The 24,375-nt window shown below is 42.1% G+C and overlaps 1 protein-coding gene across 2 annotated transcripts in view; it reads left to right on the top strand.

Annotated features, from left to right (window-relative positions):
• The window catches only part of ADAM17 (ADAM metallopeptidase domain 17), a 2,408,764-nt gene that overhangs the window by 135,306 nt on the left and 2,249,083 nt on the right, over positions 1–24,375 (top strand). The window lies entirely within an intron of this gene.

The following is a 24,375-nucleotide window of genomic DNA, read 5'->3' as shown; positions in this document are numbered from 1 at the left end:
TTTTTGTGCTCTGGAGGTATCATAAAGCAGTTGCTTAACAGCTATCTTTCTCAACTCATGCATATTACCCAGGTACTCCCTTATTTCTGAAATCCTTTCTCTGTCAAATTAATGTGCTCCTTTTTCCGAATGCATTTCCTGCATTATTATTTGCACGCTGCATTTCTTAATGTAGTTCAATATGCTTTCTTTTTGGATATAATACCTGTAAGATTCCAAGATAATATGGATGGTGTAGGCATTTTGATAAAAAGCTGTTCCCACCTAATGTATGCATGAATATGCATGACAGTTTTTTGAATGTGTTTTTTCATCTTTTGTCTTACATGCACACAATGGCAGGCTGATCTTTTATATAGTTTTCATCTCACCTCCATATGAACCTATGTCACATTTGAAGACTTTTTTTATTTTAATGAAAACCCTCAAACAAAAAATAATGCATTTTCAGAACACCTCATTCCCTGTTAGCTTTGAAGAAACGCAAAAAAATAAGTGCATCTTGAAAAAAGTGTTTAATATACTAACAGCAATATTTAGTTAAGCAATGGCATCATTGCAGAAGCACATTTACATTTTATTCGGGACACTTTGGGATGGTAGTATATATTGCATCGGTTTCTATGGCATCATTGCAGAAGCACTTTTACATTTTATTCAGAACACTTTGGGATGGTGGTATATATTGCATCGTTTTTCTTTTATGGGGCATTGTAACATGTTCTGGCAATTCAATCCACTGACCATGCTCAATTCTGTGACATAGAACTGTTCCTCCAATGGGAGCAGTTTCCCAGTAGGTAAAATGTGGTGGTGGTGATGATGTTACTGCACTAGCAAGGCCAGTGACCTCAGAATTTGTAAGAATCTTTCAAGGCCATGCCTGTGGATGGCATTCCTGACTGTAGTGTGCTGTGGAAAGGAGCACTATAACTTTGTAGTGACAAGTGATGTAGAAGTATAACCACCGTGTCACAAAGAACACTCAGGTGCTTATGTTGCAGATTTGTTGGGATGTAGAAATGAGCCCAAACAGTTACAGTCCATTTTCTGAGTTGTAGCATGCATTATTTGTCGTACTGCATATAAAATATAAGGGGTGTAGGTTTGCGTGTAATGTAAAGTAAAAAGAGACAGCACCTTGCTAATGCTTTGTGGGGTTGAGAGACCCATACTTCTGTGACGAGCGGTCCTCAGCTGCTGATGTGACTATCACATGTAGTGTTTGCTCCTTCCAATCATTGGTACAGATGGTAGCAGTGTAGTCAGAGAATTTGCTTGTCAACCAAAAGATGAACTGACCCAATCAGAATGGTTTGCCACATATATAAAATGCCTTCACTGACATCAGTATACCACATCCCAAAGGTGGTAGTTATGTACACACCCTACAAACTCAACCCTGTCTTTTATTGTGTAGCACAACTGCATATAGCATGCCACTGCATATGGCATTCTGTGTGCACTTGTGTACAGTTCAGCACTAATTTTAGTGCATCCTTCATTATTTTTGTTGTAGCCTTTGTTTATGAATTGTGGCAGTAAAAGGTACTCTAAACTTGGTACAAAGAATGCAGTCAGTGTATTTGCACATTGTGAATTAATATTAATTCAAGCACCAAGAGGAAAATTGGATAGGTTTAAAATGGCTCACAAGGGTATCTAACCTAGTACTTGTCTATGAACCAATGAACATCATAGAATATTTTATTGACTTCTGTACCATCATGTCATGTAAGTGAACAAAAATTGTATGGTACCTTATGTGAGATAAATCAAGAGCTTTGTTAAAATTTAATCAATTGGACACAGAGCAATGGCCATCCGTGTCTGCTTCATGTGTTTAATGTAAATTTGTAAACAAAATCAAGAAATACAGAAAAAAAATTATAACTCGAATAATGCTGAGTGGAGTGTTGTGTTGGTATTTGTCAGGTAGCCAACACAGGGATAAAACTGGAATATATGCTAGGTGTCTTACTGATGGCTGACTATTGAAAATAGGAACCCTAAGTTTGATCATGCACAAGCTCATGGTGTAGAGGTTGCAAGCTAGCAGTGTTTGCAGCAGAAATGGGATTAAAATGCAAAGTGTTGCACACAATGTAAATAGAAGAACCACAGTAGTTATAAATAGTATCCATATCAACTCTGGGCTAAACGGAAAAGATTGACTAGATGGGTACCATAACTGTGCTCATTTTGTAATAATTATGGTGTGGTCTACTTCATTAATCTCCAACAGAATAACATGCAGACTATAGACTGACGTAGTACTAATTTTCAGAAAACTGTAGCAGCAGTTTACTGAAGCTCTCACCATAGTCATTTGTCAGGCAGGAAAAATTAGGATAAGTGCTGTAGCTGATGATGTTTTTTTTTTCTGTTAATGAGGCATAAGATATTTGACTTTACTTTAGCCAGGTCATCTAGTAAGAAACTAAATGACTTTATATATCTGTCATGATGTGAAGGAACCATACAGAAGACATGCACCTTATGCACACACTGCTTGCTAGACATATTTTAGTCTTGACAGTATCTTGGATTTACCATTGCAATTTGTGTTATGGTCCCATAGAATAGGTGCATTTATCCTAAAGTCCTGAGTCAAGTGAAGTACATGCTGCCAGTCTTTCAACAACTGCTGTATTTAAACCACTTTTGTGACTTAATGCATGTGTATCATAAGTCAATTATGAATGTTTTAGATATCACGCACAAGAACATAGGGATACAGAGCAGCCGGTCAAATGGTATGTTTGGGGGGAGACAGCTGGAGCTCCCAGAGAAAAGGAGAACATGCATTTTGTGTGTGTGTGTGTGTGTGTGTGTGTGTGTGTGTGTGTGTGTGTGTGTGTGTGTGTGTGTGTGTGTGTGTGTGTGTGTGTGTGTGTCTTCTGTGAAGATCGGGCACCAGGCTGGCAACTTGACACTGTAAAAACTTCACTGCCAATCAGTATGCGGACCGGTGATCTACTGTGGTGACCCTTAACTGTGAAAAGCTGAAAGACCTTGCTTTACTGCTGACATGACAATACCCCAAGGAATTTTATGGTTGTGATAATAGGCTTGTACACATCGTGTTCACAGGCTGGTTCTGTCCATTACAGATGTAGATGCCAAACCAGTGGTAGATTTATGATATCTCATCCATTGGTCCAAGTTATATTTGAATAGGGTTAAGAATAAGCTGTGCTTCACATGAATTGCTCCAGAGGATCCTTCCCTGCAACATTACTTGTTAATGTTATAGCTGAGGTTTTAGGTATTTAGATCTGTTGTTTGTCTTCCGAATGTGCAGTAAATCCATCAGTGTGGGATCAGAGGATGCCTTGTAGATTAGGGATAGAGCGCTATGCAGCAGTCTGTTGGAGACTGAGTACAGGGATAGGGCTTTGAGATGGTCCACAAGGGACTTGTTTACACCCAGCATTCTTTTTGTGAGGAACCTGTGAGATCTCTGTCAAGATGTTGCAAGTGCCTGATCAGGTACAATGTCAAAGGGTGTATTGTACAGAGTGACTGGTCTGATGAGAGCTAAGTATAGCAGAACAGTGATCTCAAAGGACCTGGATTCTATCTATACCTTTATTTATAAGTTGTGAAGTGTAGAATAATTTTCTCACCACTCTAGACACTAGGCGCATGGTGGTCAAAGGTCAGGTTACTGTCAACATGCACTTCCAGATACCTAATCATTGGATCTTATTTTAGGGGTGTATTATCAATGTGGTAATCTCTAGGGGTGGACATCTTTCCAAAGGGTACTATTTTGCATTTTTTTCTGATTGAGTTTTAGTCTTCGGCTCTGGCACCAGTTATTTCTATGTGAGGCCCTCTTGTAGAGCATCTGTGTCTTTTTAGAGGATTTGGTGACCATGCCTAGTTTTCAGTGTCAAGTAAACTTGGTCAGCCAGCAGCCCTTAGAACATTTGGCTTTACATCAGACAAATAGATTCCAAAAAAGATTGGCCAGGGCACTGATCCCTGTGGGACTCTGTTAGTGACTAGTCTGTTTGTGGAGGTGGAGTTCTCTATCTTAACTAGTGTGTTATTAGTGAGACAGCTGCTATCCATGTGGTGACATATGGGTTTATTTATAATTTGTTAGTGAGGCATGTCAAATGACTTGGCCAGGTTAAGGTAGGTGGTGGGCACTATTTTGCCCTTGTCCATAGCTTTACTGACCTTATGGAAGAAGTCTACCAGTTTAAGTATGCATGACCTGCATTTGAAAAATCCAGACTGGGAAGGGACCAGTGTGGATAGGTTTCCTATGTCGTTGCTTTTTTCCATGGCCTTGCACATGAGACTAGTTAGACTTGTGAGTCTGCAGTGATATGGGTCCATGGAAGGCCCCTCCTTGTGTAGAGGGATAACTATTGAAATCCTCCATTCATGTGGCATGAAACCTTTCTGGAGATTATGGTTAAACAGAGATTCTAGTGGACCTTGACATTTCATAGGAGGGATTCTAGAATGTTATCAGGGACACTGAAGCAATGTTCCTGGCTTTAGAGTGTGCATTGAGGACCTGGTCCCTAGTGTTAGTTAGTGGAAAAATGATGGTGGCTATTTCCTGGGAGGGATGACTGAGGGTGATTGGGGGGGGGGGCTAAAATTAGAACTATATATTCTCTGGCTCCATGTAGATTGGTCCATAGAATAAAAGTATAATTTCCTTTGTGTAGTAAGGAATCAATGTTTAATGTCACTACTGAAAGTTGGGCAGTTTCTTTTTCTTTAACAATGCAAACCAAGTTTTCTCCAGGCAAATTGGAAAAAGATTAAAGGCAATTGAGTTTAGTAATTGAACTGCATAAAAAATGGAATTTTGTTTGTTGAAAACCACCTTGTTAAGTAATTGTTCATTAATATTTATTTCCCTCTGTCTTGGGTCAATCCCTTGGTTATCCTTAAATAAAAAATAGAGAGACACGATGGATAGTAGCCTTTAGAGCAGACAAAGGGAGGGGACTCGATGAAAGAGCCTCTATTAAACCTTACCTAAAGAATAGGAATATGAAAAAGTGAAGTCAGAAACTCAAATTATTTGATTTCTTATTTCTGTGGTTGTATTATAGCTACATTATAAATCAGTGCAGGTTATATACATTATAACTACATTCTTGAATTGTGTTCTTGAATTGTATTTTATTTTTTTATTTATTTAACATTTGTTGACCGGGAAAGTCCGACTAGGTTCCGCAGAGCCTGTTTTCAGGGGAGGCCCAGGGAGAAATGCTCCAGATGCATGCCTTTGGAATGTGGAAGGAAACCCACACGGACATAGGGAGAACATGCAGACTCCACACAGAAGGCACCCCAGCCGAGAATCGAACTGGAAAACCTCTTGCTGTGAGGCGACAACGTTACCGTTGCACCACTGAGGAGTGGGGATCATAGGCATGGGAGAAGAGGTTGAACAGCTACAACAGGCAGTTGAAGGGCTGGAACAAGACTTTTTTTTGAATTGTGTCTTGAGCAAGCTGTTGCTTGGATTTATTATTTTATTTCTGTATAAATTGGTGCATATTATATGTGTTATATTTGTGCTGTATAACTTTTATACATTTTATATTGAGCAAGTTGTTGCGTTGTTTTTATTTTATTTCTGCATTTTCAGTTTTGTTTTTATCTTTGCATTTTTGTATAAATATTTAAATTAGACACATGACTATGTAAGAAGTGCTCTGATTGGTAATGACACATTTTGAAATATCTGAAGGTAGTTATAAGGAAAGGAAAGGTGTATTTGTTTTTAAAGGTCTGAAGAAGCTATCTAGCGAAAGCGCTTACCGTTTTTATGTTACTCAAATGAACTGTGAATTGTGAATTTTACACAGACTGGACTTGTTACTTGGATAAATCCTTCTGTTTGAATAATATATGCTGTTGGATTCAGATAAAGGCCTGGTTGCCTCATTGTAATCCTGAGTCCTGTTTTGATTTTCTTGCTGAATTTTATTAATGAGGCATTTACCCCATGGAGTATAGATTATTTTGTTGTGTGTTACTACTTTTTTTATTCATACTACACTTCGTGGGGACATGGCAGTATCACAGAATGATGGTATTGACCTTGCTTACAATCCTAAAAGTGACTCTGAGATAAAAAGAAATGTTTCTGAAAGACTTACACAATATATCCAGAAGGGAAGGAATCGCGTACTCTAATTTGACGTCACTCTTGGAGATGTGGAGATCATAGGCGTGGGAGAAGAGGTTGAACAGCTACAACAGGCAGTCGAAGGGCTGGAACAAGACTTTTTTAAACTAAAACATCTACAAGCACAACACCATCATGTTGAAACTTGTCTAGCGAGGAAAATTGTTCCTCGTGGACTACGAGTGTTTAATATGCCAGCACAGGGGGTCACACTATCCTGAATTACTTGCACACTGGCAAAAAATCAGCCCAGAGGTAAGCGCAAGTTATATGAGACTGTTAATTGATTTCTTTCAACCTGAAGAGGAGAGGCTGAAAGAACGTTTACAGAACAAAGACATTTTAGTAAATATTCTGAGACTGTTGCTAATCCTTTAATTGAAAGCATGTTGGACAGTGTGGCTGTATATGAACGTAAAATAATACAGCAGAAAAAGGTTAAAATCACTAGAGATTTGACTGATTTTAAAAATGGACATATCTTTATGTGGCCCAAGAATAGGCCACGTTCAGAGTATCAGGATAGTACACATGATGTTACTGATACAGCAGTTGTACAAATGAACTTGGGGCCTAGTGAAGCTGCTATGCCCAACACAAATGCATGTTCCATTGTTGTCATTGAATGTATTGATATTGAAAGTAATGCTGATAGAAATGATAAAGTGAATGATAGTATCCATAACAGGAATTTATATCCTGCAGTAAAAGTAAATAATGCTTTATTAAATGAGCAAGAAAGGGTAGTTAGACCTAAGACCATCACAGTGAATGTAAATGAGAACACTGTAGGATCACTCCATAATGCCCCCCTTTTTCCCCTGCCTATCAATATAGACAGCGGTATGAGGAAGCCCAGGTCGATGAGCCGAGGCCACCAGAAAAGGAAATTTTCTGGAGACAGGACTGCCAACCAAACAATCAAGAAAATGTGGGGCAGAATGGAGAGCCATTGATGTGGAATATCTCCAGCTATAAATTAACTGCTGATGAGATTAATGTCCTTGAAAAAGGTTTAAATTGCATCCCAAGTCATGATAGTACCTTAGCTGACACCATTTTAGATTTAAAAATATTTTGCAGAAATGTTATGTTGCGTTTAGATTTTGGAAGTGACTCTAATGAGCATAGGATGATGTTCAAGAAATTGAGTACATATGTCCCTAACAATCACCCTTTAGTGGATGCATATTTTAAGTTAACAGAAGAACTACACAAGTACTATAGTAATAAAAGGAAATCAGAAACAATTAAAAATAAGAAAAATCTTAATTCTAGAGAGTGAAGCACTCAAAAGGTTACAAAGTAACTTGGAAATTACTATCAGTCTGGCTGATAAAGGTGGTCCAATTGTCATTTTAGACACAAAACAATATATTGCACTTATGAGAGAAATGTTAAGTGATGAAAAGTTTTACAAGTTAGTACCTATAGATTATGTTCATTAAGTGATGGACTCTATTTCTGCCACTTTATTGGATGATTTAAAAAGTGGTGTTATTAATGGAGAACTTTATAAATACGTAAGAGTGGAGAATCCTTTGATCCCAATAATACAGGGCTTATCTAAAGTACACAAACATAGTAAAAAACCTCCGATGAGACCTACAGTGGCAGGCGCAGGACGGGCTACAGAGCCACTCTGTTTGTAGAAAAACATCTACGCCCAGTTATTGATAAAAATAAAATAGTCTTAAGAGACACTAAACAATTTCTCATTGATTTATATGAGAATACGAATTTAGAGAGAACTCTAGGAGAAACCATCTTTGTCACATTAGATGTCCAATCGCTATTCACTATCCTACCAAATGAGTTGGGCATACAATATATACATGAATATCTGGTCATGAATAGTGACTACAATTTGATACAAATAGATCTTATATGTCATTTCCTGGAGATTATTCTCGAGAATAACATATTTACCTATGACGCGGATATGTATGTCCAGTGTGATGGCGTAGCTATGGGCACGTCATGTGCCCATAGCTATGCCAAGATGTTTTTAGCACACTGGGAACACACTGTCCTTTTTAAGAATGATACGTTTATGCAATATGTTATGTTCTACCGTCGATTCGTGGACGACCTCTTCCTAATTTGGACAGGAACTCGGGCACAGTTACTACTTTTTAAGAATCGGATTAACATCTTAACTGAATGTCTATGATTTACCATGGCCTCATCTAGTAAAAGAGTGGAATATCTCGATCTATATATAGAGAGACTACATAATAGTTCTATAAATACAGGGGTGTTTAGAAAACCCTGTCATAGGAATTATTTATTATCTAGACAAAGTATGCACCCAAACTATGTCTTTAGAAACTTAATAAAAGGACAAGGGATGAGAGCCTCAAGGCTGAACCCCACAGAAGAAGGTTTCAAGAATGAAATTGTTGGCTTAGAAAAGAGGCTAACAAAGAGGGGCTATCACACCAATGAAATTAAGAGAAATTTAAGTGATGTCAGTAGTCTAAGGAATAGTAGGGCCCAACCATACTGTGGACCGCAACAGAAAAACACTGTAGAGCCTGTTAATACCTCAGTAAATAAACAATTGAAAATTCCTTTGTTTTATACATGTGATAACAAAAAGCTGAGTATTTATGAAGAATTGGTCCATACTTACAGTTTACTGTGAGATATGTAGTCTGTTAGGCACAAAACCCAATTTCTTGCATAAAAATAAGAAGAATTTAAAAAGACTGCTTTGTCATGGGAAAAAATGCAGAAATAGATAACACTCAGGCCTGTGGTAAATGTAATTTTTGTTCATATATTGTTACCAGTAATAAATTTGTACATCCAGATACAGATCAAGAATTCACTTTTACTTCAGCAGCTACTTGCTTGACAGTTTCATGTGGTTTACTTAGCAGATTGCGAATGTTACCACTCATTCTATGTTGATAAAAACCAACAGAGTTTTTAAAGATCGTATAAGGGAACATCTTTGTAATATTTGTACTAAAAGTGAGCATAATGCTCTGTCCAAACATGTTATGCAAGAAGGGGAGACACATAAATTTAAATTCAGAGTTATAGAGGTTATTGTACCAAGTATTAGAGAAGGTGACATCAGAAATATTACTGAAAATAGGGAGGCACGATGGATAATAGCCTTTAGAGCAGACAAAGGGAGAGGACTCGGTGAAAGAGCCTCTATTAAACCTTACCTAAAGAACAGGAAGATGAAAAAGTGAAGTCAGAAACTCAAATTATTTGATTTCTGACTCCTGTGGTTTTATTATAGCTACATTATAAATCAGTGCAGGTTATATATGTTACAACTATGCTGCATAACCCCTAAATACTTTGAAATACATTATTGAATTGTATTTTTGAATTGTGTCTTGAGCAAGCTGTTGCAATGGATTTATTTTATTTCTGTATAAATTAGTGCATGTTATATGTGTTATATTTGTGCTGTATAACTTTTAGACATTTTATATTGAGTAAGTTGTTGCGGTGCTTTTATTATTTTATTTCTGCATTTTCAGTTTTGTTTTTATCTTTGCATTTTTGTATAAATATTTAAATTAGACACATGACTATGTAAGAAGTGATCTGATTGGTAATGACACATTTTGAAATATCTGAAGGTAGTATATAAGGAAAGGTGTGTTTGCTCTTGAAGGTCTGAAGAATCTATCTAGCAAAAGCGCTTACCGTTTTTATGGTGCTCAAATAAATGAACTGTGAGTTGTGAATTTTACACAGACTGGACTTGTTGTTACTTGGATAAATCCTTCTGTTTGAAGAATATATGCTGTTTGATTCAGACAAAGGCCTGGTTGCCTCGTTGTAATCCTTAGTCCTGTTTTGATATCCTTAAATAGTACTTAATAGTAAGATATACCAATGGGACAAAAATGTGTTTTTTGGATACTTTATTCTTTTTGGTGAAATGAATTGCACCCTGATTAGTTTCATGTGTTTGTATGGTAGAATGGTTTTCCTTCAGAAGGTCGAACGGCTGAAATCTTGAAATGCATATAGCCGAAGCCATATGCTCGAATTTCAGAAGCTTGACCTTTTGAAAGGGGGAAAAAAAACAAAACGCAAAATGTTTCTGCAGGGGGGGCAAGCCCCCTGCACCCCCCCACTACTTATTTATATCAACTCCGAGATCGCACTACAGCGAAGAAAGGGACATCTCCTGATGTCCTTCAAGAATGCAACTGCAGTCCTTACATATGGGTTGTCCTGCCTCAGGCAGCCCTTCGTTCGGCCGGATTCCAAAGTCTGGGTCCGGCGTCGGCTGATGTCGCCTCCTCCCCGACGTCAGAGCGGCTGGGGTATAAAAGCATCAGCCGACGCCATCTTCTTCAGTCTTTCTTGCCGCGCGGTGCCCGAAGCAGAAGCAGTTCGCAAGTGCTGGTCGGCCAGCTCCTGTGTTTTCAGTACCGAAGTCATCAAAAAGCTAAGTACCCCATTGGGGAACCTTTTCTTGCCTCAGCCGATGTCAGATAAAACTGCAAAAGTTAATAACTGTTTGTCTTGTGGTAAACAAATACCTCATAAGGACTTCCATTCTTACTGCCTTCCCTGCCTTGGCCCAGACCACGACGTCTCGGCCTGTGATGCCTGTGCTTGCTTCAATAAGCGCACACTCAGGCGCCGGGCAGAATTTGCTGAAGACTTTTTTGGCGAAAAGTACTCCTATATCATGCCGTCGGAACAACCGACAACACATTTCCAAAAAACGGAAGGACCGGGACCGACATTCTCGGCCTGCGACTTCCACCGACACCACGCCAAAACCTACTATAAGTGCATCGGTCTCTTCGGAGGCGGTAATTCTTCCGCTCCTGACCGACGACACCGATTTACCATTCACTTAGGCCCCAGAGCCTACCCCGGTGCCGGTTGTTGATTTTCCACCTGAAACCGAAGCCCAAGATTTGCCTGAGACCATACCGGTGGACAAAGTTACTCCAGCACGTGGGGCAGTTAGGCCTCCAGTGTCTATGTCCATCAAGGCCTACACACGTGCTAAGGCTGCCAGCCAGGCTAAGTCTCACCCTCCTAAATCTTTTTCTCAGGGTCCCACTTCTGATAAACAGATCATGACTTTAGCTGCAGATCTAATTTCTTTAATCAGAGGCTCCCAGGCTCACCCTGACAGAGGTTCTCAGCCGCCTTCAGACAAAAGGCCTAGGGTTGAGCAGGCAGATACCCTTTCCTCAGATGAAGCCTCTGGTGACTCAGACCATTCAGATGCCCAGGAAGAATCTTTCCAGGCCTACGAGGATTCTGATGCTGAGGAATCTATTCCTTCTGCCTCTCCTCCTGGGGATATTTCTTTCAGGGAAATTCTCCACTCCATGAGAGAGCATTTTCAGTGGCAGGGCCAGAAATTCTCCGACTCCAGGAAACGGCTTCGTACTTTCCTTAAGTTACCCCAGCACAGGCCTTTAGCTATCCCACCAGTGTTAGATGTATTGGATGATGTGTACTCAGACTCGAGTGCTTCTCCTGATTCTCTCCCTCCTGCTCCTGTCAAGCCAGACAGATACTACAGGGTTCCTGAAACTCATAAACATCTCTTTAAGGCCCATTCTGTTGATCTAGAAACTATTTCCCAGGGGCCCAAAGGAGTGGCCACTTCCACGGCCAAAAATCCTTGGCCCGCAGACAGGGAATCTAGGTCCCTGGAGAGGTGGGGCAAAAAAGTTTATACCTCAACCACCCTTGCCATGAGGGCCCTTAATTGCCTTTTTCATATGTTTCAGTATCAGGATTTCTTGATGGATGATTTGCAGAAAAAGTTAGCCTCTCCTGAGTCTTTAGATAGAAAGGCCTTGCAGGATTTGGTTCATAATACACAGCAGGTTAGCAATCATTTTCTTCAGTGTGGTTATGATGCATTGGAAGCTTCATGTAGGGCAGCTATGACAGGGGCCGCCATACGTAGGCATGCTTGGTTGAAAGAACAGGCATTGCCAGATCATGTTAAAGTAAAGCTTCTAGATGCACCTCTGGAAAAACACAAGCTATTTGGTGCTAATGCTCAGGATGTGTTGAAATCAATTGAGGAAAAGGCTAAATCAGTGCAAACAGTCAAAGATTTCCTCCAGGTTCAGCCACCAAGGTTCAGCAGGAATTGGCCTTCGAAGAATTGGTCCTTTCCAGACACTGACAAGTTCCAAAGGGGAAAAAACAGGCGTGCCCGAGGGAGAGGGCAATACCGAGGCTCCTACAGGGGACGCCAATGGCAACCGACCAATCAGAGAAGTGGTGCAGGGACTTCTACTGCTCCACAGGGACAATCACAGTGACTTGACTTTGACACCGCCGACCAAGGCTCAAAGAGAAGCACCTTTAGGTGGAAAATTATCCTTATTTTCAAAAAATTGGCATGTTTTAACAAAGGACAAATGGATTCTGGACATAATAGACCAAGGTTACAGGTTCCACTGCCATACTTTACCAACAAGACAAGGCATGCCAAACCTGCCACAAAATCAAAGGGCAGAGGCACTCAAACAAGTTTCAAAGTTGCTACAAATCAAAGCAGTAGAAAAGGTTCCTCCTCAGGAACAAGGCCAGGGATTCTACTCAAGACTGTTCCTTGTTCCAAGAAAAGAAAAGCAATGGAGACCTATACTGGATTTGTCCACTCTAAACACTTTTCTCATTGTGCCAAAATTCAAAATGCTGATGCTACAGCAACTTCTTCCCATGCTGGGCAAGGGGTCTTGGCTGGTTACTCTAGACCTCAAGGAGGCATACCTGCATGTCCCAATCAGACACAGTCGCAGAGGATACCTCAGATTTCTTGCAGGGTCAGAGCATTATCAATTCTTAGCATTGCCTTTTGGCTTATCTACTGCGCCCAAAGTATTCACAAAATGCCTGGCATCAGTAATTGCACACTGCAGACTCCAGGGGATACAAATATACCCTTACCTGGACGACTGCCTTATACAAGTGGACAGCAAGCAAGCCTTGATAAAAAAAACTTGAATTATGTCATTCACTTACTACAGGCTTTGGGATACACAGTCAACATTCAAAAATCAAGACTACTGCCATCCCAACAAATAATTTTTCTAGGAGCCAAACTGGACTCAAAATCACAAATGGCTTTCCTCACAGAAGAGAAACAAGAACAATTACCAGATTACTTCAAAAGCCTAGCAAAGCTCACCCAGATGACTGCAAGGAAAATCCTGCAGGCCCTGGGTTTCATGGCATCTTGCATTCTACTGATTCCACTGGCAAGACTACACATGAGAAGACTACAATGGTGCCTAAAAAGTTTATGGTCTCAACACAGCCACAACTTAGAAGCAATTATTCCACTCATTCCATGTCTACAAAAGGAATTTTTGTGGTGGGCTCAAGCAAGCCAGCTAAACAAACGCATGTCTTTCAACAAACCTCAGACAAGCCAAACCATTACAACAGACGCCTCAGATCGTGGATGGGGGGCGCACATGGAGGGCAGATGCATTCAAGGGCAATGGGCACCCCGGGAAGTGCATCTACACATCAATCAAAAAGAGATGTTAGCAGTAATTCATGCAATCGAGTTCTTCGGAAAATTTCTTCAGCAAGGTCATCTGCTAATAAAGACAGACAACACCACTGTTATGTGGTACATAAACAAACAGGGAGGTACTCATTCTTACCCCCTCTGCAGACTAACAATGACTCTTTGGGAAAAGTCCCTGAAACTGAACATACAGTTGCAATCCCAGTTTGTTCCAGGCAAGGACAATGTTCTGGCGGACAGTCTAAGCAGAAACATCTTGGACCCGCACGAATGGATGTTGCATCCAGACATTTTTTTCACAAATAACTCATGCATGGGGGAGGCCGGACATAGATCTCTTTGCCTCACACCTCAATCATCATCTGAAGAAGTTCTGCTCGAGGACACACCATCCTCAAGCCTGGCGAATGGATGCTCTCTCCTTCAGCTGGAACTCTCTAACAATCTATGCATTCCCACCTCTACCATTAATGACCAAGGTGTTATTGAAGATCAAAGCAGAACAACCGAAAGGCATTTTGATAGCTCCAGACTGGCCAAGACAGCACTGGTATCCATTACTAAGGAGCATAACTTGCACCAAGCCGAGGCCTCTGCTTCAATGGCCTCTGCTTTTGACTCCGCACAATTACAGGACGGTTCATCCCAACCTGCAAACTCTGCAGCTGGCAGCGTGGAGGGTTCCATGACTTCTCCCCATATATCTCTCTCCAAGGAAGTTCAACAGATCTTACTGGAAGCACGCAGACCTTCCACCAGAAAAACTTATTCAGCCAAATGGAAGAGATTCAACATCTGGAATGCCAACAAGGGTCAGGATGCATCAGTAATGAGCATCCTACAGATACTAGAATACTTGGCAGAAATGCTACATAATGGACTTTCATATTCTTCCGTAAAAATACACGCTTCAGCAATTTCAGCAAAATACAACAGTGATCCACCTGTGTTTTCACATCCTTTGCTAAGACAGTTTCTAAGAGGGATAAAGAATATCAAACCTCCCAGAAAACCACCAGTGCCTGCATGGGACCTCAACTTCGTGTTGGAAAAATTAACCCTTCCTCCTTTTGAGCCAGCAGCATCTTCAGAATTGCAATTTCTCTCCTGGAAAACAGTTTTCCTGTTGGCAATTACCTTAGCAAGAAGAGTCTCGGAGATACAGGCCCTCATGGCAGTACCTCCATTTCTCATTTTTCATCAGGACAGAGTTTCTTTAAGAACTAATCCTTCATTCATGCCAAAAGTAATATCCAGGGTGTCTCTAAATCAAGCAATCCACCTGCCTACCTTCTTTCCCAATCCTCAAAATAAAGGAGAAAAGCTGCTGCACACTTTGGACATACACAGACAACTGCGCTACTACTTGGACAGAACAAAAGCCGACAGAAAGTCTGACCAACTATTTGTAGCTTACGCTGCTGGAGTGCAACGAAAGGCAATTTCCAAACAAACATTTTCAAAATGGATTGGATACTGCATCAGATTCTGTTATTCTTTCCATGGAAAAGGTGTGCCAGCCAATATCAGGCCACACTCCACCATAGCTATAGCCACCTCCACAGCCTTTCTAAGAGGGGTGGCTACAAAGGACATTCTAGAAGCTGCTACATGGAGCTCCGTGCATACATTTTCCAAGCACTACAACCTGCCTTTATATTCCAGATCCCGAGCAGGCTTTGCTTTGGCAGTCCTGCAGGGCATTTTAGCTACACCATCTTTATCTTAGAGCCTACCACCCCCAGCTTGGCTATGGTATTCAACCCATATGTAAGGACTACAGTTGCATTCTTGAAGGACATAGTACAGTTTTGTACCTACCATAAATGTAGATGTCCGATAGATATGCAACTGCAGTCAGGTTTTCCCTCCCTCCTACCCCTCTGTATATTCTCCTTTTGGGTCCACTTCCCCTTTTTCAAATTAGCTGGGGATATCTGTTATGGTGTATCTGTTTATTACTGTTGTGTATGTCTGGAATTTTTTATCCAGTTTCTAAATTTAGCCTTCCTTGGAGGGCACCTGGCATCTGGGGCAAGAAACACTGAAGAAGATGGCATCGGCTGATGCTTTTATACCCCAGCCGCTCTGACGTCGGGGAGGAGGCGACATCAGCTGACGCCGGACCCAGACTTTGGAATCCGGCCGACCGAAGGGCTGCCTGAGGCAGGACAACCCATATGTAAGGACTGCAGTTGCATATCTATCGGACATCTACATTTATGGTAGGTACAAAACTGTACTTTCTGCACTGTATGCCGATCCCCATTCAGAAGGTCGAGCTTCTGAAATTTCGAGCATATGTGGTCTTGACCATATGCATTTTGAGATTTCAGCCGTTCGACCTTCTGAAGGGGAACCGGTAGAATACATAAGATCAGTCTGATAGCATTGCAGAGCCCTGTCCAGTGGCCACCAAAATACCAAGGGCCAGTCAAAGGACACACAATTGTATGGGATAAAGGGTCTGAAGTGAAGAATAGTTACAAGGCATTGGTGGATGTTCATTGTGTTTCACTGTTGCAGTCATCACTGTAGGGTTCTTCCTGCCGGCAGGCAGCCCTCGGTCGGCCAGAATCCCAAAGTCTGGGTCCGGCGTCAGCTGTTCAGTCATGCTCCCTGACGTCAGAGCACCAGGATTACAAAGCTGCCAGCCGACGCCATGTTCTCCAGTCTTTCTTGCCATGCGGTGGAAGCAGTTTGCAAGTGCCGGTCGGCTGACTCCTGATATTTTTTCGTGCTTCAGTCCGAAGACTTACTTCTTCTCAAAGCTAAGTACCCCGTTGGGGAAACTTTTTTCTTGCTTCAGTCCGATGTCAGAAAAAGTTCATAACTGCATTTCTTGTGGGAAGCAAATACCTCATAAGGATTTCCACTCTTACTGTATTCCTTGTTTAGGCCCTGACCACGACGTAGCTAGTTGTCGGTTTTGTGCTAGATTTAACCAACGTGCTATTAAGCGGAGGTACGATTTTGCTTTTCACTACTTTGGCAGGCGATTTAATTATAAAATGTCGTCGGACACGCTTCCGACTACCGGAGTTCACAAATGACGCAAGGATAAGGACAGGCTTCCGAGGCCCAAATCAGACGACATTTTACAAGCAGAGCCAGCTACGGGTTCGGCCGTCGTCAGTGAGGCGCCTTCGCAGCCCCTGTCGTCGGCCATTTCAGAACTGATTGCTGAAACGGACTCCCACAAGGAGCCAACTAGGCCTTTGAGTACGCCAGCTGCAGGACCTTCGGACAATGCTCCCTCGGATGGGTCCGGAGCCGCTGTGCAGGTACCAGCGGCCTTATCCTGATATTTGATGAGTCGGCTGACTCCTGATATTTTTTCGTGCTTCAGTCCGAAGACTTACTTCTTCTCAAAGCTAAGTACCCCGTTGGGGAAACTTTTTTCTTGCTTCAGTCCGATGTCAGAAAAAGTTCATAACTGCATTTCTTGTGGGAAGCAAATACCTCATAAGGATTTCCACTCTTACTGTATTCCTTGTTTAGGCCCTGACCACGACGTAGCTAGTTGTCGGTTTTGTGCTAGATTTAACCAACGTGCTATTAAGCGGAGGTACGATTTTGCTTTTCACTACTTTGGCAGGCGATTTAATTATAAAATGTTGTCGGACACGCTTCCGACTACCGGAGTTCACAAATGACGCAAGGATAAGGACAGGCCTCCGAGGCCCAAATCAGACGACATTTTACAAGCAGAGCCAGCTACAGGTTCGGCCGTCGTCAGTGAGGCGCCTTCGCAGCCCCTGTCGTCGGCCATTTCAGAACTGATTGCTGAAACGGACTCCCACAAGGAGCCAACTAGGCCTTTGAGTACGCCAGCTGTAGGACCTTCGGACAATGCTCCCTCGGATGGGTCCGGAGCCGCTGTGCAGGTACCAGCTTCCGAGGGGGTTTTCAGGCCTACACAGCTTCTGATAAAGGCAAAGCCAAAGACAAAGGCGAAGACTCCTTCTAAATTTAAGACACCAGCCCAGACCTCTTCTGATCCGGGACCCAAATCTCAGAAACCGCTACTTAAAATGGCGGAGGACTTACTAACCATGATTAGGGGTTCACATCCCCCTCCAGACAAAAGACCAAGGCAAGAATTGGATTATGAATCCACTGATCAGGCATGTATTTCTTCAGTGTCTTCCTCTGAACAGGAACATACTTTCCCTCCTTATGAGGATTCTGATGCTGAGGAATCCATTCCATCAGCTTCTCCCCCTGAGGAGTTTTTTTTGGGGGAAACTTTACCTGACATGAGGGAACATTTTCACTGGGAAGGACAGGAGTACTCGGAATCTAAGAGAAGGCTTAAGGATTTCCTTCTTCTTCCCCAACATAGACCCCTGGCTATTCCTCCTTTTTTGGATATTTTGGATTATGCCTTTTCTGAGGCTTATTTAACTCTTGACTCCTTTCCTCCAGCCCCTGCTAAGCCTGACAGATATTACAGAGTCCCTGACTCCCACCAGTTCCTTTACAAAAATCCTACTGCTGATCCAGAAACCATTTCTTAGGGTCCTAAGGGTGTTAAGGCCGCCTCTGCTAAAAACCCTATTCCAACAGATAAGGATTCTAGAGCTTTGGAGAGATGGGGCAAAAAAGTGTGCACTTCTGCTACTTTATCTATTAGGGCTTTAAATTGTCAATTTCATATGCTAAAATATCAGCAATTCCTGCTGTCTGTTATGAAACAAAAGCTAGGTACCATTTCTGGATGTGCAGATAATAAGGAATTGCACAATTTGATGCATGCTACTGAGCAAGTGGGGAAGCATGGCTTGCACTCTGGTTTTGATGCCTTGGAGGCTTCATGCAGGGCGGCTGCCACTGGCACAGTCATTAGAAGGCATGCTTGATTAAAGGAACAAAACTTACCTGATCAAGTGAAAGTAAAGTTACTGGATGCTCCTGTTCAGCATAATGTTTTGTTTGGGTCTAAGGCTGAAGAGGTGATAAAGAAAATGGACGATAAGGCAAAATCCATGCAAACGGTTAAGGATTTCTTACAAGTTCAGCCCCCAAGATTTAGCAGAAATTGGCCAACTAAAAATTGGTCCTTTCCCAGCTCAGGCAGGCCTCAGAGGGGTAGATATAGGCGCTCCAGAGGGAGGGCCCAAGCACAGACCTCTTACAGACCTAGACAGTGGAGTGCTTCCACCCCCAGGGGTGGAGAGGACAGACCTCAGTCTTATAGAAAACAGGCTCAATGACTCCCCCTGCATGGCTCCAGGAACTTCTCTCCTGGAAGCCCCTCTAGGAGGAAAACTCTCTCTTTTTCAACAAAATTGGACTTACATAACCCAAGACAAGTGGGTTCTGGATGTAGTTTCAAGAGGTTACAAATTCCACTTTCATACCTTGCCAAGACCAAGCGGATGGCCAGACCTGCCAAAACACCAATGGGCAGAGGCATTAAACCAGGTGGGATCCCTCATGGCTATGAGGGCCATAGAACTGGTTCCACAATCAGAGACTGGGCAAGGCTTTTACTCAAGGCTCTTTCTAGTTCCCAGAAAACAAAATTCATGGAGACCCATCCTGGATCTGTCGGTCTTAAATACTTTTCTGGCGATACCAAAGTTCAAGATGCTTACTCTGCAGCAGCTCCTGCCAATGTTGAGCAAAAATGCATGGATGGTGACATTGGATTTAAAGGAGGCTTACCTACACATCCCTATCGGACAGGAGTGCAGAAAATACCTCAGGTTCAAGGCCGGCTCGAAACATTACCAATTCTATGCGCTGCCCTTTGGCTTGTCTACTGCGCCCAGGGTCTTCACCAAGTGCCTGGCACCAGTAGTAGCTTATTGCAGACTCAAGGGAATTCAAATTTACCCTCATCTGGACGACTGCCTTATTCAAGCAGACAGCAAGGATGTCTTACTCCAGCACCTGGAATTTGTTCAAAATCTACTCAAGTACCTGGAATTCACTGTGAACATGAAAAAGTCAAATTTGACACCCACACAACAGATAACTTTTCTGGGTGCTCTTCTAAACACAACAACCCAGATGGTATTCCTGACATCTGAAAAACAACTACAGCTGACTTCAACTTTCAAAACCTTGGTGTTAATGTCTCAGCTAACTGCAAGGAAATTCCTGCAGGCTTTGGGTTACATGGCCTTTTGCATCCTTCTCATACCAAATGCAAGACTACATATGAGAAAAATACAATGGTACCTAAAATGTGTACGGTCCCAGCATTGCCACAGTCTAGACGCACAGATTGCTGTCTTGCCTTGCCTACAAAAGGAATTCCATTGGTGGACCATGGCATGTCTTCACAACAAAAGGAAAGCCTTCAGTCTGCCTCCAGACAGCCAAGTGTTAAACATGGACGCCTCAGATTACGCATGGGGAGCCCACTTGCAGGGGAAAGGCCTGCAAGGTTTTTGGACAGAGGATCAGAAGCATCTACATATCAATTTAAAAGAGATGTTAGCTGTACAGAATGCCCTCTTGGCTTTCAGGGATCTTCTACAACCAGGACAACTACTGATACGGACAGACAACACCACAGTTATGTGGTACATAAACAAGCAAGGGGGTTCACACTCCTACCCCCTTTGCAGACTAGCCATGACTCTATGGAACACAGCTCTAGCTTACAAAGTGTATCTACAAGCTCAGTTCCTGCCAGGGAAACAAAATATTCTGGCAGACAGCCTGAGCAGGAACCTGTCAGACCCACACGAGTGGATGCTAGACACCCAAATATTCAAGATGATTACAGAAGCCTTGCGTTGCCCAGACATAGATCTATTTGCATGCCCCCTCAACCACTAGTTACAGATTTTTTGCACAAGGACATTTCACAAACTTGCATGGAAAGTGGATGCACTAACATTCAGTTGGAGAAACCTCTCGGGGTTTACCTTTCCTCCACTACCTCTTTTTTCACGGGTGTTATTAAAGATCAAGCAGGACAAACCCAAGATGATTTTACTGGCCCCAAATTGGCCTAGTCATTTTGGTACTCAACACTGATGAATCTGTCCCAGGAGCCTCCTTGGATTTTACCTCAGATTCCAAATCTTTTGTCCCAACACCAGGGCCAGGTTCTGCACTCTCATATAAAAACTCTTCGCCTGGCAGCCTGGCGAATTCAGGGTCTATGATTAATCCTACCCTTCCCAAACAGGTCATGGATGTCATCTTAGAAGCTAGACGGCCTAGCACTAGAAAATCTTATGCAGGCAAATGGAAGATATTTTGCACCTGGATGCATGCTCAGGATTCGGATCCTCTCATTCCTAATATCCCACTGATTTTACTTTACCTGACAGACGTGCTACATAAGGGTTTATCCTTCTCCTCCATAAAAATACATGCCTCAGCTATCTCTGCACATTACAATACAGATCCTCCAATCTTTTCGCATCCACTTCTGAAACAATATCTCAGAGGAGCAAAGAATTTAAGGCCCCCTAGGACACCACCCATACCTGCCTGGGACCTCAACTATGTCCTGGAAAAACTCACTCTGCCTCCTTTTGAGCCTGCTGCCACATCTGATATTAAGTATTTATCATGGAAGACCGCTTTCCCACTGGCTTTGACTTCAGCCAGGAGAGTCTCTGAGTTGCAAGCACTCATGGCTGTGGAACCTTATATTATTTTTCACCAAGATAGGGTGTCTTTAAGGACTAATCCTACTTTCATGCCTAAAGTGGTTTCCAAAGTGGCTTTAAATCGAACTATTCACCTGCCAACTTTTTTCACTAATCCACAAAATAAGGGGGAAAGGATCTTGCATTCCTTGGATGTACACAGGCAACTTTGTTTTTACCTGGACAGAACCAAGGATATCAGGAAAACAGAGCAACTGTTTGTTTCTTATGCAACAAATTCTCAAGGCAAAGCTATTTCAAAACAGACCATTTCTAAATGGATTGCTCATGGAATCAGATTTTGTTACTCTCATCATGAAAAGCAAATCCCAGGAAAAATTAGGACTCACTCTACCAGAGCTGCTGCTACTTCAGCTGCCTTTCTCAGGGGAGTACCTACCAAAGATATTTTGGAAGCTGCAACTTGGAGTTCAGTGCATACTTTCTCTAAGCACTATAATCTCCCTCTTTACTCTAAGTCTAGGGCAGGCTTTGCTTCTGCAGTCTTGCAGGGCCTTCTAGCCGCCCCTTCTACTCTATAACCACCACCCTTTATCTCAGCTTTGGGATTCAGCCCTACAGTGATGACTGCAAAAGTGAAACATGATGAACATAGTACAGTTGTGTACACTTACCATAAATGTAGATGTTAGAGTATCTTCACTGTTGCAGTCTGGGTTACCCACCCTCCTGTCCCCTCTTATACTTTCATTAGTGTGGTTTCCTACTTCACCCTTCTTCTGAGGTGTATTTGCTACAGGGTATGGGGTTTGTTGTATGTTACTTTTTTGTTTTACTATTAGCCTTCACTTTTGGGCACCTCACATCTGGGGCAAGAAAAACTGGAGAACATGGCGTCGGCTGGCAGCTTTGTACTCCTGGCGCTCTGACGTCAGGGAGCATGACTGAACAGCTGACGTCGGACCCAGACTTTGGAATTCTGGCCGACCGAGGGCTGCCTGCCGGCAGGAAGAACCCTATAGTGATGACTGCAGCAGTGAAGACACTCGAACATCTACACTTTATGGTAAGTGTACACAACTGTACTTTTTCTTGCACTGACGTACCCCATTACTCAGTGCAGTCCCAATGTGGTGTATGGAAATAGTTCATAGATTTCCTTTGCATGTGTTTTGGACAGATTTGGGTAGTCACAAAAATGTACTAGGGCTATTTATTATGAAAAGCAAATGAGTGGTCCATAAAGCATATGCTCCTGGTAGGGACCATGCATCTTCTGTGAATATGCCAGGTAGGCCAGGTTGGGAGAACAGAATTTGTTGACATGCCTGTTAGAAGCTGATTTCAGTCTGGATGGGTACACTAAGAAGTAGACTGTAATAACTGCATGATGGATAGCCTTGGAAAAACATAAGCGGATCTCATATTAGCTGGTGTTTGCTACTTAATCACTGCCAGATTGTTATGAGTAAGCTGACGCCACTCTTCATGCTGGGAGTTACTGCTGCATCTTCTGAGACTGAATGCTACCAGACTGGAGCAGGAATATTGCTTTTTGAAGTACTACTGTTTCCTAGTTTATAATTTCTCACCAAGAGAAAAGACCATAGCCACTTTTTTAGAATTTGTGGACCAGTTCTGTTTCATTAGGGGGTGATTTGCATATACTTATCCAACAGTGATGCTCTGCAGAGTTCAGGTCAGAGAGGTTTGTGAGATGCAGTTTGTAATTGTGGTGTCTTTTGTAGAAAGAACAGCCATCCAGACATAAAACTTTCATGAACCATGGTCTCGTTCTTTGTTCCAGATATATGTTTTGGAGAATCTCCGGTTGTATGCAGAAAACACTCCTGTGAGGGTGTTAAGTGCGAGAAAAAGAGCCGTTAGAACAATTGCAGAAAAAAAAATCATCAGTTCAGAGACCCATTTAGTTGCAATGAGGAAATATCTCATAATCAGCAAATTTGCATGTATCTGAATCCCTCTGTGATTACCGCAAAAACCTTGCAGTGGCAGTCTTCACTGGAGGCCTGTGCATTATGTTCCCACAAGCACACCCCCATTCACAAACATGCACTCATTCACACACAAGCACACTTTTAACTTTACCAATCAACTGCCCCTGATGTTATGGAATGTCCATGACTTTACCTTTTATAACTGCCCTATCCCTCGCCATGGACCATTAAAGTAAGTTAGTAATGCCGGACTTTAATTTCATGCTTCTCATTGTTCGGAATATGCTTTTTGCTGAAATATTAGTCAAACTTTTAACATGAGTTTGACTAATATTTAACAGTCTGTGTTGTCTAGTGCCCCCACCGTATTACATGGTTAACTTGTTAGTGTATGGAAGTTTAGAGATATAGCAACCAAAATAAAATGGTATTATCTACTGTGAGTCAGTGAAATATAAACCAAGAAGCACGAATCACCAATCAGAAGTCCAGCGCATACAACAGAATACAAAGTTCTGGCCCATTCATCAGTTTTATTATTCAGACGACTTCTAAAATGCGGCATCAAGCTGATGTACCTCTTACATTACAAAGTTAAATTCACATGACAGCTACTCTCCAATTATTGTCACTTAATAATTAGTACTGTGTAAAACCTTACATACTTGTAAAATGTTTCACTTCTTAAAACAAATTATAATTTTGTTGCCCGGAATTTTTAAAATACTGTTAATAGAAAATGATTCATTGAGGCCCTGATGGAATTTAAAAGTACGTGCCAATAAAAAAAAACAAACAAAAAAAAAAAATCTCCTGGTATTCCAGATGTTCTTTGTGTTTCACTGTTGCACTCATTACACTTGGGTTATCCTGCTGGCAGGCTACCCTCAGTCGGCCTGAATTCCAAAGTCTAGGTCCGGCGTCGGCTGCTGTCACCTCTTCCCTGACGTCAGTGTGCCAGGGGTATAAAAGATGCAGCCGATGCCATTTTCTTCAGTCTTTCTTGCCGCGCGGTGCCCGAAGCAGAAGCAGTTCGCAAGTACCGGTTGGCCGACTCCTGAGATTTTCGTGTTCGAATTTCAGATCCGATGTCTTCATTAAAAGCTAAGTGCCCCATTGGGGAAACCTTTTTTCTTGCTCCAGACCGATGTCAGAAAA

Source organism: Protopterus annectens, chromosome 1.part1 (genome assembly GCF_019279795.1).
Source record: "Protopterus annectens isolate FY-2018-M chromosome 1.part1, PAN1.0, whole genome shotgun sequence".
Lineage (NCBI taxonomy): Eukaryota > Metazoa > Chordata > Ceratodontiformes > Protopteridae > Protopterus > Protopterus annectens.
The sequence above is the reverse complement of the archived record's forward strand: the minus strand, read 5'-3'. Positions and strand labels throughout refer to the sequence as shown.